This window comes from Miscanthus floridulus, chromosome 19 (assembly GCF_019320115.1).
Source record: "Miscanthus floridulus cultivar M001 chromosome 19, ASM1932011v1, whole genome shotgun sequence".
Classification (NCBI taxonomy): Eukaryota; Viridiplantae; Streptophyta; class Magnoliopsida; order Poales; family Poaceae; genus Miscanthus; species Miscanthus floridulus.
In genome coordinates this window covers 34085294-34098341 of record NC_089598.1, presented here as the reverse complement: position 1 = coordinate 34098341, position 13048 = coordinate 34085294, and positions in this window count along the sequence as shown.

Sequence of the window (13048 nt, the reverse complement as noted above, 5' to 3'; positions counted from 1 at the left end):
AGGTTGACCACGCTGTTGACCGGGCTGACGCGTGGCGTGCGCGGACTAGCGCGGTGCACCACGTGGCGTGGACCAGCGCTGACGCAGGCACGGTGCGCCGGGTCCTTGGCTCGCTGTGGACCGAACCGGTAAGATCTAATCAAGGCCGTCCACGCAAGATCTAACGGCGCAGGGTGCACGGGAGTACCTCTGCCATCTGCACAGCACCTCCGGCGAGCCTGCCATGGCCGGTAGCGACCGGTGCTCCACGATGAATGCCGGTACGGCGTTTCGGTCCATCCCGATCGAAACAAACTACACGAAAATGAAGTACATGTGCTTGCGGACTCAATGGGACGCAAACCAATGGTGGAGAACACGTCGGAGCATGGATCCCACGGTGGCGCCATGGCTGGCGTGCCTGGAACTCGCCAGGACGGCATTCTAGGGCGTCAACTACCGAAACGGGGGCACGGGGAGGTGGAGAAGCTCACCGTGAGGTCGATGGAAGTGATCGCGGAGTCTGGGAGGGCTTCGAAGGCACTAGTCGATGATGGCGATAGTGGCTGGAGAGAGAAAAAGTGGCGCGAGTGAGGGGAAATCCGGACAATGGTGACTAAAACATGAAATTGGCGATGCTTACGGCTGCGGGAGAACATGGTGGAGCTCCTGGTGGCATCGGCGTCAAGGTCCGAGGTGCGGGAGGGGTGGATTGCCAGCGGCAGGGAGTGCTTGGACGTGAGCAGAGGAAAGGGGAGAAGGATGGGTCTGGCTCGAGGCTTTATAGACAGTGGGCGCTTGCGATAGAAGGAAGGGGAGCGGGGCGCGGGCGGATTGGTTGCCTTCCATGTAGGCACGACGGCATGGTGGCTTGCCGCACATGGGCGTGCCATTGTTGGGAGTAACAAAGGAAAGGGAGGCAGGGGAAAGAAGGAAGGGGAAGAAGAATGGAGCGGGGCCAGCTAACGGGTGGGACCCACGGGCAGTGAGGGAGAGCGGATGGGCACGTGCGGTCGTTGGCACTAAAGGCCGAGCGCATGTGGGTGCGCGCTGAGATGAAGCCGAGGCGGGCCGCGGTGGAGCTGGGCCGTGAGGGCGATGCAGTAGGCGCGCGCGGAGTAGTGGGCCGCCGAGCTGGGCCGCGCGGAGCAGGCCAGGCATGCTGGAAAAGGAGAAGGGAGGGGGAGTGCGGCTGGGCCGCCGAGCAGGCCAAGCCAGGAAGGGGAAAAAGAAGAGGATTGGGCCAGCTCCTGAGGTTGGGCTGAAAATGGAAGAAGGAGAGTTTTTCAAATTCAAATTCTTTTCCAATTTCTAGTTTTCAAATCCAAGACCAATTCAAAACAAATTCAAGTATAGTTTCAAATATACTTCCCTATTCAAATAAAATTGAACAATTTTGTTAGGCTTCCCAAGATAAACTTTACAACTTTAATAGTAGTTTTATTTTTTTTTTCTAATTTTCTTTTCCTTCTTTTCTTTTATTTCAAAGCCATTTTTTATTTCATTTCAAAAGCATTTTAACCATTTTGACTTTTCAATTAAAACCACTCAACCAATAAAATCAAATGCACTGGCATGTATGCTCAAACATGTTACTACCTTATGATGAATTTTAAATTAATGAAAATTTTTATTTTCCTATATTTCATGAGCACAAAAATTCCAATTTAAATCATTTTAACTCTATTTCAAAAGGGGCAATTTTTAGGGTGTTACACCACCTCCTTCGGTGAAAGCCACCCCTTCTCAGACAAAGACAGCCAACACCGCCTCGGGCAGCCTCTAGCTCGACATTACACTCTGGATTCATGAAGGGATCTGTGAGTCCTCCTCCTCGCTTACCCTCTCTCTCACTTAGGAACCGCTGTGGCATATAGGCACTCTCGGTGAGGAGGAAGAAGTAGGAGAGGCAATAGTTGGAGAACAGGCAAAGGACTATGACAAGAAGCCCTCTCCCTTCCCCTATTTAAGGAGGAAACGCGGCAGCTGAAGAAGGGTAAAGGATCAGAGCAAAAAACTCTCTCCCTACCCCCATTCAATGTGGATGGGAAACAATGGGACACGCCCTGACCGATGGGACACGCACTGACCGACGGAACAGCACCTGGTCAGACGAGACATGGCCTGGGTATGGCCCACCACTACCACACGCCGGGTGCAAGAACCAAAGCGCCACCACGCACAGACGGCTCTCTGCCTTCCTAGGCGGGACATGGAAAAACCCAAACAATGGGATCTCCGCTAGTAGAGACCATCGGGCTTCCTAAGTCAATCGAATGGCTCAGGAACATGCCAAGAGACAGGTAAGGAGTAGAGGGACGCCCCATGTGGCCCATGCCGACTCCGTCACGAACAATGAGCACGGGTCCCGGTCGGACACTTCCGATTGGACCTCTTCAAAACCCCATCACTCGAGTCATCAAGGTAACATTACCGACCCTCGCTTTCATACGTCTATACACGCATTCATTCCATATGCCCGTGCCCTCTGGACGATTCAGGCTCAAATCGCCTGGGGGCTTGGGAACTAAGGCATCGCACATGCGACTAAATGCATCACAACACTCCGTGTTGCGTCATGAAGCGGCAGTTGCCTCATTCAACATGAGCAACGACCGACCGGGGTTCAAAGGCTGGCCCACAAAGGGCTCAAGGCCGCCTCGCGTCAAACAGAGCCAGGGGAGAAAACACAGATGAGCCCCGTGCGGCCCTCGCCCAGTCTGCCCTAAAGCAGATAGGGTCATCTCAACCTTCTCTGTCGATCTGAAACCTCTGCCAAACCCACAAAATATACATCGAGGGGAGGCCAGCGGGCCACCCAGGTTGGTCTCTGGAATGACCCGGGCATCTGCCGGGTTATAGGTAAAGGAGCAATGGAATGTCACAAGAGGGCTATGCCGACCCCGTCATGAACGACGGACCCAGATTTCACTCGATCATACCCGTTAGCGAGCTCACTGAGCACGTCACTCGATCCTGAGCGATCAAGGCAAGCGACAAAGCTCAGCCCCTTCGGTTGTGAGAAACCGAGGACGGGCTAACGCACAAAACTCAAACCAACCCCTGCTAAGCCCAACGGGGCTCAGGGGCTCAAGACACCTAAAAACTAACTGCCTCGGCTGCGCGGGCTGCACTAATGCTAGGATCCATGAGCTCCGTCTCGCCTGATCCCTAAACTATCTGCCTCGGCTGCGCGAGCTGCATCTATGCCAGGATCCACGAGCTCCGTCTCGTCTGATTCCTAAACTAACTACCTTGGCCACGCAGGCTGCATCGAGGCTAGGATTCGCGAGCCCTGACTTGCCCGATCCCTAAACTAACTACCTCAGTTGCGCGGGCTTCATCGACGCTAGGATCCGTGAGCTCTGCCTCGCCCAATCCCTAAACTAACTGCCTCGGCTGCACGGGCTGCAGCAATGCCAGGATCCATGAGCTCCACCTTGCACCGATCCCTAAACTAACCACCTTGGCTGCGCAATGATGCCTTGGTTAATGACTCCATCTAGACTAAAAAACACACACAAATGCCCGCTGACAAAACCCCCAAAACCATTCGGCCCAAATCGCCCAGGGGCTCGGGGCTACACCCACGGGTGCGCTCGTGCGCACCCGCTGACAGAACAAAAACTTCCCCCACTGACAAAATGAAAACTTCCCCTGCTGGCAACATGAAAAAACCCCTAGACAATTCTGTCCGAATCGCCCAGGGGCTCGGGGGCTACACCTGCGGGTGCGCTCGCGCGCACCCAGCGTCGAGATAAAAATCCCCCAGATGATTCTACCCGAATCGGCCGAGGGCTCGGGGGCTCCTGTTGGGTTCATAAACCCGGGGTCCCTCATGGATCGGCTTCCCAACAAAGGCTTGGCCCAATAGACAACATTGCGAGGAACGCACAACTCATGGGCTGACCTAAATACCTAGACGATAGGCCAGAAGGACGATCCAATCTCTGACCGGAAGGCCTGGCCAAGGAGGAATGACTCCCTCTTCGGTCTCCAGCCCGCCTCCGAACGGCCTCTCCGACCGAAAGGCCTGGCCAAACACCACTTCCGACTCCGACCCGCTTCTTTGACCGGGAATGCATCGAACCGCTGCTTACAGCTCCTCTCCGACTAGCGTAATCAAAGCCTACTAGGACCAACCGACCGGGGATGCCCACTCGGTAAGGACCAGGAAATAGACGTAGAAAGTAAGGTAGCGCACTTAAGTCAACCACAATACCGAGGACCATACCCTGTACACCTGCAGGACAGTACCCTGCGACCTCCCTGGCATGACAGAACACAAGCAATGTTGTAGGCGCCAACATTTTCTCCTACAGTGTTGTAGGCGCCATCAACTCCCATACCAGACCAATACGGTAAGGCTCCCCCCACATGCCTCTGAGCATCAAAAGTGCTGTGGGTGCCAACATTTAGCGTACTAGGCGAACATGGTAAAACCCCTTGCATGCCTCTGGGTATCAATAGTGTGGCAGGCACCGACATCTGTCGTACCGGAAGAAGACGACGCAACCTCCCACGTGCATCTGACATTCAACAGTATTGTGGGCGCCTACCATCATCTTGTACCCGCCGGCGTAGGCAGCAAGACTTAGCAGCATACGTACTCTCTCCCTCTCGCTTGTAAGGCCATCCCCTTCATCTATAAAAGGGGATGCGCTCTCTTCAACACAACTCAGTGGATTCAGATCGATCAAGTTCACTAGTACACAACAACAGAACCACCAGGTTCAAACCTCGAGCACACGCTCGAACACATAGCACATAGCGGAGCTCCCATCACTCTCGGCCCCACTGACCAGAGTCTGACCGGACCTCTTGTACCCCCATCTTTCTCCTTCTCGTTTGTAACCCCACTGCAAACTTCGAGCACCTGGCTCAGGAATAAAGTCACCGACCGACTCAAACTGGACGTAGGGCACATTGCCTGAACCAGTATAAACATTGTGCCACTGAGTGCTAGGCCACCTCCGATCACAATGTACGGCAAAACTACAAATATTTATGTGTTGGTCACTTTCTGCACCGACACATATTTTTTTGTTTTTTTACATATTTTCCTTATTGTATTAATCCCATCCAATGGATGTAGATCCAACGATATAAAAATTCATGTGTTGAGGGTGCTTGAAAACACTTGGTTATGCTGTAGACAAACTCTTTTTAAAATGGACCAGTCCACAATATAGGCTTGGACTGTGATGTTGGGCCACAATAAAAAAAGCCAATTTCTAGCTAGGCTAAAAAAACATTTAGGCTAATTGGCCTAATTCTAAATAAAAATAATAATGCAAAATGTTAGTTGCCATGTCATCTGCCATGTTATTTGCCACGTCTTCTGTCACATCACATGTGCCATGTGATCATACACGTGGCACGATTCTATTTAATATGTTGTGACAAGTTTAGTGTTGTCACTTGTTAGTGACCGGTGAAGTATTGTCATTGTATCAATGGCAACGTCCTCTAGTGGTCATAGAAGCTAGTTAGTGACCCATCTTCTGTGACGATAGTCACTTCATCACCGCAGACAGTCAGTGATAGGAAACATGTTGTCTTTGTTATTATCTAACAGTCATAGACGCCTAAATTTCTTGTAGTGATAGGTTGCCGCCTTGCGCTTAGCCAACAAGGAGACGCACTTATGTTTCAACCTTTCTCATGCTATCAAGTCCCCTAAAATTATGGTTTCTTTCTCCTCCGGTGGTGGCGTCGGAGTCCACCTTAAAAGTGCTGAGATCGACGTGATCTCTCCACCCAAAGATTGTGCCCGTGCTGCACTCTCCTCTGCAAGGAGTCTGAGTGCGACCAGCGTCCCTGCAAGGTGGATCAGTCTAAGAAGGAGAAGGGGAAGGGGTTGGTGATGAATGAGGAGGAAAAGACTCCTAGTTTGGATGTACACCTAGAGGGCCTAAAGCTGCAAGGGGAAGAGGAGGATCTTGACTTCTCTGGTGAATTCGAAGAGCTTGTGAAAAATGTTCGTTGGCTATCCCTGTTTAGGGTTCACACGGTGAAGCCCTTCAGTCATGCAGCGCTGTTTAGCACCCTAAGAAATGCTTGGGCTGCGGCAAAAGGGGTGACGTTCAAGGCGTTAGGTCCGAATTTGTTCCTTGTACAACTTCATTATCTTGGAGATTGGTCGAGGGTGATGGAAGGAAGTCCATGGCTTTTCAGAGGTGCGGCTATCGTGATGGAAGAATATGATGGTTTCTCTAATGTTCTCGCATACAAGTTGGACAAGATTCCCGTCTAGGCTAGAATTCAAGGGGTCCTAGAGGGTCTCATGAAGAAGAGGGAGTTGGCAGAGAAAGTAGCAAAGAAGGTTGGGGATCCCATCACGGTAGTGGTGAATGAGGGTAGGATCAATTCTATGCCATACCTACGAGCTAGGGTTTGGCTAGATCTCAAGAAACCTTTGGTGCGTGTGGTGCCAATCACGCTCAAGGAAAGGATGAAATATTTAGTGCAATATGAAAAGTTACCGGCTTTTTTTATTTCTATGGATGTATGGGGCATGAAGTCACTGAATGTGGAGATGGAATCCATAGCAAAGAAAGTTGTGAATGGGGAGATTGGTTGCAAGTCCCCTTCCTACCAGTGGTGTCAGGGAGGGATGAGCCACGTGGAGGCGGTGGTAGAGGACGTGGTAGAGGGCGAGGAAGAGGTGGAGGACAAGGTGATGGATTTGATGATGAAGTAGAAGACATGGATACTTCTTTGGAAGATGATGAAGATCCAGATAATTTACTGTCCAGGAAGAGGGAGGGAACAGATGGAGACGGAGCAGGGCGAGTAGCTATGCCAGTCAACCTTCTAGAACATCCATCCCAGAAGGGTGCTTCTATAAGCCCTGTCAAAGAACAAGAGAAGAAGAGGCCAAGAAAGAATGGATGAGGGAGGAGGATGATGTAACAAAAACAAATACTAGATCGGCGCTCTCCTTCGAGGAGAGTGACCGGGCACAATGAAAATCTTGGCTTTGAACTACTAGGGCCTTGCTAGTGCCTGGGTAGTTCGTGCGCTTCTGGAAATCCAGAAGCAGGAGAAACCAAACGCGTTTTTTTTGTCTGAGACACATCTAGGTAAAGTGAAGGCATAGAATTTGAAACAAAGGATGGGTTGTGACCACTTCATCATCCACGAAAGTGATGGTCGGAGTGGGGGTTTGTGAAACAACCCGATTTCCGCGATGGGAAATCCACAGAGTCGAAGTGTAATAAGACTGTTGTAGATCATATTACCCAAATTCCAGTCGAATATCACATCCATACAATGGTAATATTAGAGTACAAATAGTGCGGAATTACGTAAATTATTACATCGCCGCATTGGCGGAATCAAAAAGTAGCATTCATTCAGAACAGCTTGCGGATAAGATCTCCAAACTTGAGCGTAGGCACGAACCCCTCAACCGTCAAACTCCTCGGAGCTATACTCCTCAGCAGAACCTGTGTGCCAATATTTATCAGAACAATTTGTACTGGCCACTCCCACCCTATGAGCAATCCTTTGTGGAAATTGGATGCAAGTTGGATATAATCAAAAGGAACCTATAAGGCTGGGGTTTCCTATGCAATAGCATATCAAGTATATAATAATAGTTGGTCAAGTTTTAACACCATTCCCACCCCCATTCCACCCCATTCCCTTTCCAGAGCCAGGTTTCGATCCTGGGATCGATACACCACCATCTCCACACCATCACCATACCATCTCCATACCATCACTCAGTCGATAGGCCAACTCCCTCTTGGCACTGTCTCAAGGCCCGTAGCCCCTGGCTACGACCGACACTCTCTCGCGGGGGAAGAAGAGAAGGACTCATCTCACTATCTAGTTTAAGCGAAACCCAGGAAAGGTCCATAGCCGACAAGTCGGCATATGTATCGATCGATCAACCATACACTCTGCAGAGGTTTTACATAACCACAAGATCCGCCTTCCTCGCTGACCGTCGTCAACTGGGCTGATTCCGGCCGCTTGCTAGCCTAGGATAATTCCACTCTACCATTCAGCCCTGGTACACCCCAAGTCTAGTCTGGGGTGGCTGAAACTATGAGTCATGAGCCGGGTCCACAAGGTCTCCATGAAGTCTCGGAAGGGTGTGGGGGAAATCCTCTGCGCCCCGTACCTCCTTACACTATCCGCTATCAACCTAGCAGCAGTGGCAATATCCTACCAAGTAGTCCGGCCGTCCCGCACCATATAGGGCGAGTGGTACGTAAGGCTTCCCGGTGAATCTGAGTACTAGTAAGTCCTTAGGGTTGACCAAGCCAGAATGTCTCCATCAGGGTTTTCTTTTATCGTGCCACCACAGCACCTCCATCCCGGGCTCCTCCCATCACAGGTTCACACCTAGGACCACCTCGTATACCATTTTACCCACCACAGGTATCCATTCCAGGGGTGCCCAGGTAGCACCCCATGGCAAGACTTGCCCTAGGCTCGTCGTATACTCCAACTTGGTCGACACAACCCTCACCCTCCACGCACCCAAGTCACACACGCAGCACTCTCCCCATAGTCCAGATAACACCAGTTTCCACCACGCATCAATGTAGTGCAAGCATAGTAGAAGTAATAAGCAATGAAATATAGTAGCAAGCGTGTGACTAGCCTAACAGTAGGGTGAGCAGGGATAAGGTTGCATCAAGGTAAAGGTCATCAAGAAAGCATACTACCATGCAAGTCCTATCATAGTGTGATCATAACAATAAAGTAAAGCACTAGCCTTTCTATTTTAGCCATGCGTAATAGGTGCTATGAGATTGGGTGGGATGTGGCACCTTCAGTGTAGTCGTCTCCATACTCCTCATGGTACTCACGATCCTCGTCCGTCCGGTTCTCCTCTGAGTCTGCAAACGATCGTATTATAGTCACGTTAGCGACGTCTATAGAATAGCACAAAGAAGCAATGAAAATTCAATAGAGCCAAATACACTCAAACATGGGTTCATTGCGTAGAGCTTGATTTTATATGAATTTTGGTCCTGGTTTCGTATTTTTCTGAGGTCATATGAATTAGTTATGAATTTCCGAAGATTAAAACCATTTCTGAAAATGAAAAAGGCTGAATTAATTCTAGGCTGACACGTGTCACGCTGTGACTAGTCCACGTGGCATGCTGACGTCAGCATGACGTCAGTATGACGTCATCGTCTCGGTTCTGAGCTGACAGGTGGGGTCCAGCTGACGTCAGCATGACGTCATCAACGTCGTCAGTTCCGACAGGTGGGTCCAGGGCTCTTGGGTCACTGACATGTGGGTCTGGTCAAAGTCAATGTCAGTCAACAGTGAGTCAACGGTCAACGGTCTACGGTCAACGGTCAGGGTCATTGACGTGTGGGACCAAGGCTGCTGACGTCAGCAGCTGATGTCATCGTGACGTCAGCATGACGTCACCCCTAGCTGTGTTGGCTTCTGACGTGTGGGTCCAGTGTGACGTCAGCATGACGTCAGCATCTGACATGTGGGCCCATAGTGTCTGTGCCACTGACTTGTGGGGCCAGGTCAATGGTCAACGTTGACCGATCAACGGTCAACATGGGCCGGGTCTCAAACGGCTCTAGCGGGCTTCGGGTTGGACCGGTCTAGGCTGGGCCGGGCTGGACACGTGGCAAGCTGTGATGCTGCCACATCGTAGTCATGGGCCTCCACTAGGCCGTGGTCCTCAACTCGTGGGCATGAGCGTGGCTCACGGTAGACCAAGACGCGTTGGTCCATGGACCACAGACAGGTCTACGGTGGACTGAGTCCACCCTTCTTCTCTCAGGCGTGGTCCATGTGCACCGGGTGCATGCGCGGGTGGCCACCGAGGGGAGTTTCCCCTGTTTCTCCCGTGACTGTGCTCTTGTCGGTGGTGAGCTCGCCGGTGAGCCTACCGTAGGCGCTGGTGTCCAATTGAGAAGGGGAAAACTTCCCCAGGCCACGGCGATCATGATGCTGGGGTCTAAGTGGTAGCCGGGGCCTTCCAGGGCGTTGGCCACGGCGGTTGGCGGCTCGGCGGTGCTCGCCGGTGATGAGGTCGCGCATGCAGGCCCTCCGGTGGCTCGGTTGGGAAGGTAAGGACTTCTGCGGGTCCGTGGGTGCACGGCGAAGGCGTCCAGGGCTCAAGGCGGGGCTTCGGGGTCCCATGTGGCCGGTAGGGGCTCCCCGGCGGCCACGACGGCATGGTGACGACGGCAAGGCACGCGGGTGCACCATGGGGCTCCGGTAGGGCGGTCACGGTGTGGTCGCGGGTGTGCGCGTGGGTGCGTGTGTTTCCCCGAGGCCGGAGATGGCCTTGGCCTACGCGCTCACGGTGTGGAGCGCCATGGCCGGAGTAGCGAAGTCCGGCGGCAAGCAGCGGAAGAACCGGGGGGCTCACCGTTGGTGTCGTGGGAGATAGGATAGCGATGCAGTGGCGAGTTGTGGCCATGTAGCTCCAGAAGTCGTGCAGTGCTGACCCGCGACCGTGATGATGACGATGGCGTCGCCCTCGGCTCCGGCGACACCGGCGGCGTCGGGCGCTCCTTCTTCTCCCTCTCCCTTCCTTCTTCCCCTCTTGGCTCTCTCTCTCTTGGCTTGGGTGTGCAGGGGGGTGGCCGCAAGGTGGTGGTAGGCACAAGAATGTGCTAGGGCAACCAGAGCTGGGGCTTTTATAGCCGGAGCTCCAAGCTCCAATGGTGGACGGCTGGCGATCGGCGAATGGGGATCAACGGTGATCGGGGGCGCGAGCTTCATCTAACGGCCGTGAGTGGTTGCGTGGGCGCGGCGCCAAGGGGACAAGGCCATGCCCCAGGCGTAACCCCCTGGCCCGCCCCTGCCAGTGCTGTCGGGGCTCGGTCGGTGGGCGGTTGAGGCGTTGGCGTGGAGAAGATGACACTGTGGACGGGGTGGCTGACGTGCGGGGCCCGTGTGGCAGCGGCAGCAAGCGAGCGGAGAGGCGCGCGGGTGTGGGCGGCGTGTTGGGCCATTTGCTAGGCCAGTCGCACGGTCGCGTGAGTTGGCCTGCGCGCGATGCAGGGCTAGCTTGTGGGCTGAGCAGGCCGAGCCGGCCTGCGAGGCCTTCTTCTTCCCCTTTTTCTTTTTCTATTTTTTCTTTTCTTCTCCTTTGTTTGAATTTAAATTTGGTTTGAAATTTGAATTCCAATTTGGTGTACCTTTTAGATATGATGCCCATATTATTTATATATATATATATATTAGGAATTTATTTAGCTATTTTGTATAACAAAAATAGGTGTAGTTTTGTTATACACAAATGGAAATGGTTTTCTTTTTAACATTTATTCTTTGATTTGAGTAATACTTACTTTAGGGTGTGTTTCTTTAAAGGAGTTGTTAAGCATAACATAAAGCAAATGGAAATCCAAATCACAATTTGAGTTAACAATGTATGCAACACTTTATTTGTCAGTATTTAAATAAACAGGATTTAACATATGGTATGCCATGCTTATGTGTTGACTTGGGTTGGGGTTATACCTAATGCATCTCTTAGGTTGGGTTTCTATACATGACACTCATCAACACATGGGAGTTCTAAGAAAAATTTTGCAGCTGGTATTTTTGGTGTGTGGATTTTTGGGTTGTTACAGTCCTACCCCCTTAACAGAATCTCGTCCCCGAGATTAAAGTGTAACGTACTCTTCGAAAAGGTTAGGATATCATGGCCGGAGGTCAGACTCTTTCTCCCACGTTGCTTCTCTCTCAGTGTGATTACTCCATTGGATCTTGCACATAGGAATAGTCTTGCTTCGGGTCTCTTTGGTATCTCTGCCTAGAATTCTGATAGGATGTTCTTTATACTCAAGTGTATCTTGAATGTCAAGTGTATCAGTTGGAACTACTTCATTGGGCACTCTCAAGCACTTGCGTAGCTAGGAGACATGGAATACGGGATGTACACCCATCAATTCCTCGGGTATCTCAAGTTTGTAGGCGAGCCTTCCAATCCTTTTGCAAATCTTGTATGGGCCAACAAATCTAGGGGCAAGCTTTCCTTTCACATGGAATCTGACAGTTCCACGTAGCGGGGATACCTTGAGGTAGACGAAATCTCCCACATTGAACTCAAGTTCTCTTCTCCTTTTGTCAGCATAGCTCTTGTATCGACTTTGAGCAATTCTCAAATTCTCCTTTACTTGCACAACTCCTTCGTCTGCATCTTGAATCTTAGCGGAGTCAAAGAACGATCTTTCTCCCGGTTGGGACCACATCAAAGGTGTCTTACAAGGTCTGCCATATAGAGCTTCAAATGGCGACATCTTGATGCTAGCTTGGTAGCTGTTGTTGTAAGAGAACTCTGCATAGGGTAGGCATTTCTCCCAATCAGAGCCATAATTCAGTACACTTGCACGAATCATGTCTTCTAAGATCTGATTTACTCGCTCTGTCTGTCCATCTATCTGTGGGTGATAAGCGGTACTGAAATCAAGTTTGGTTCCAATGGACTTGTGCAGAGCTTCCCAGAATCGGGACACAAACTAAGGACCATGATCAGATACAATACTAGAGGGAGCTCCATGCAGTCTGAGAATATGCTCAACATATAGATCCGCTAATTTTTCGGCATTGGTCTTGGTCTTAACTGGTACAAAGTGAGCAATCTTGGTCAAACGATCAACAATCACCCAGATGGAATCATTGCCTTTCTGTGACCGGGGCAATCCAACTATGAAATCCATGGATATGCTCTCCCACTTCCACTCGGGAACGTCAAGAGGCTTTAGAAATCCTGCAGGCCTTTGATGTTCAGCCTTGACTCTATTACAGGTGTCACATCATGCCACATGTCCCGCAATGTCTGTCTTCATGCCTTTCCACCAAAAGTGTTTCTTTAAGTCTTGATACATCTTTGAATTTCCAGGGTGAATACAGTACTTAGAATCATGAGCTTCTGACAGAATTTCCTCTCGTAGCACTGGGTCAGATGGAACACAGATTCTGTTCTTGAACTAGATGGTTCCTTGTTCATCTTCCTGGTGGTTGGTCTTGTAGCCTAGTTTCATCAGACCACGGAGATATTCGATCTCTTCACAACTTTTCTAAGCTTGACGGATGTGATATGTGAGATCATACTATA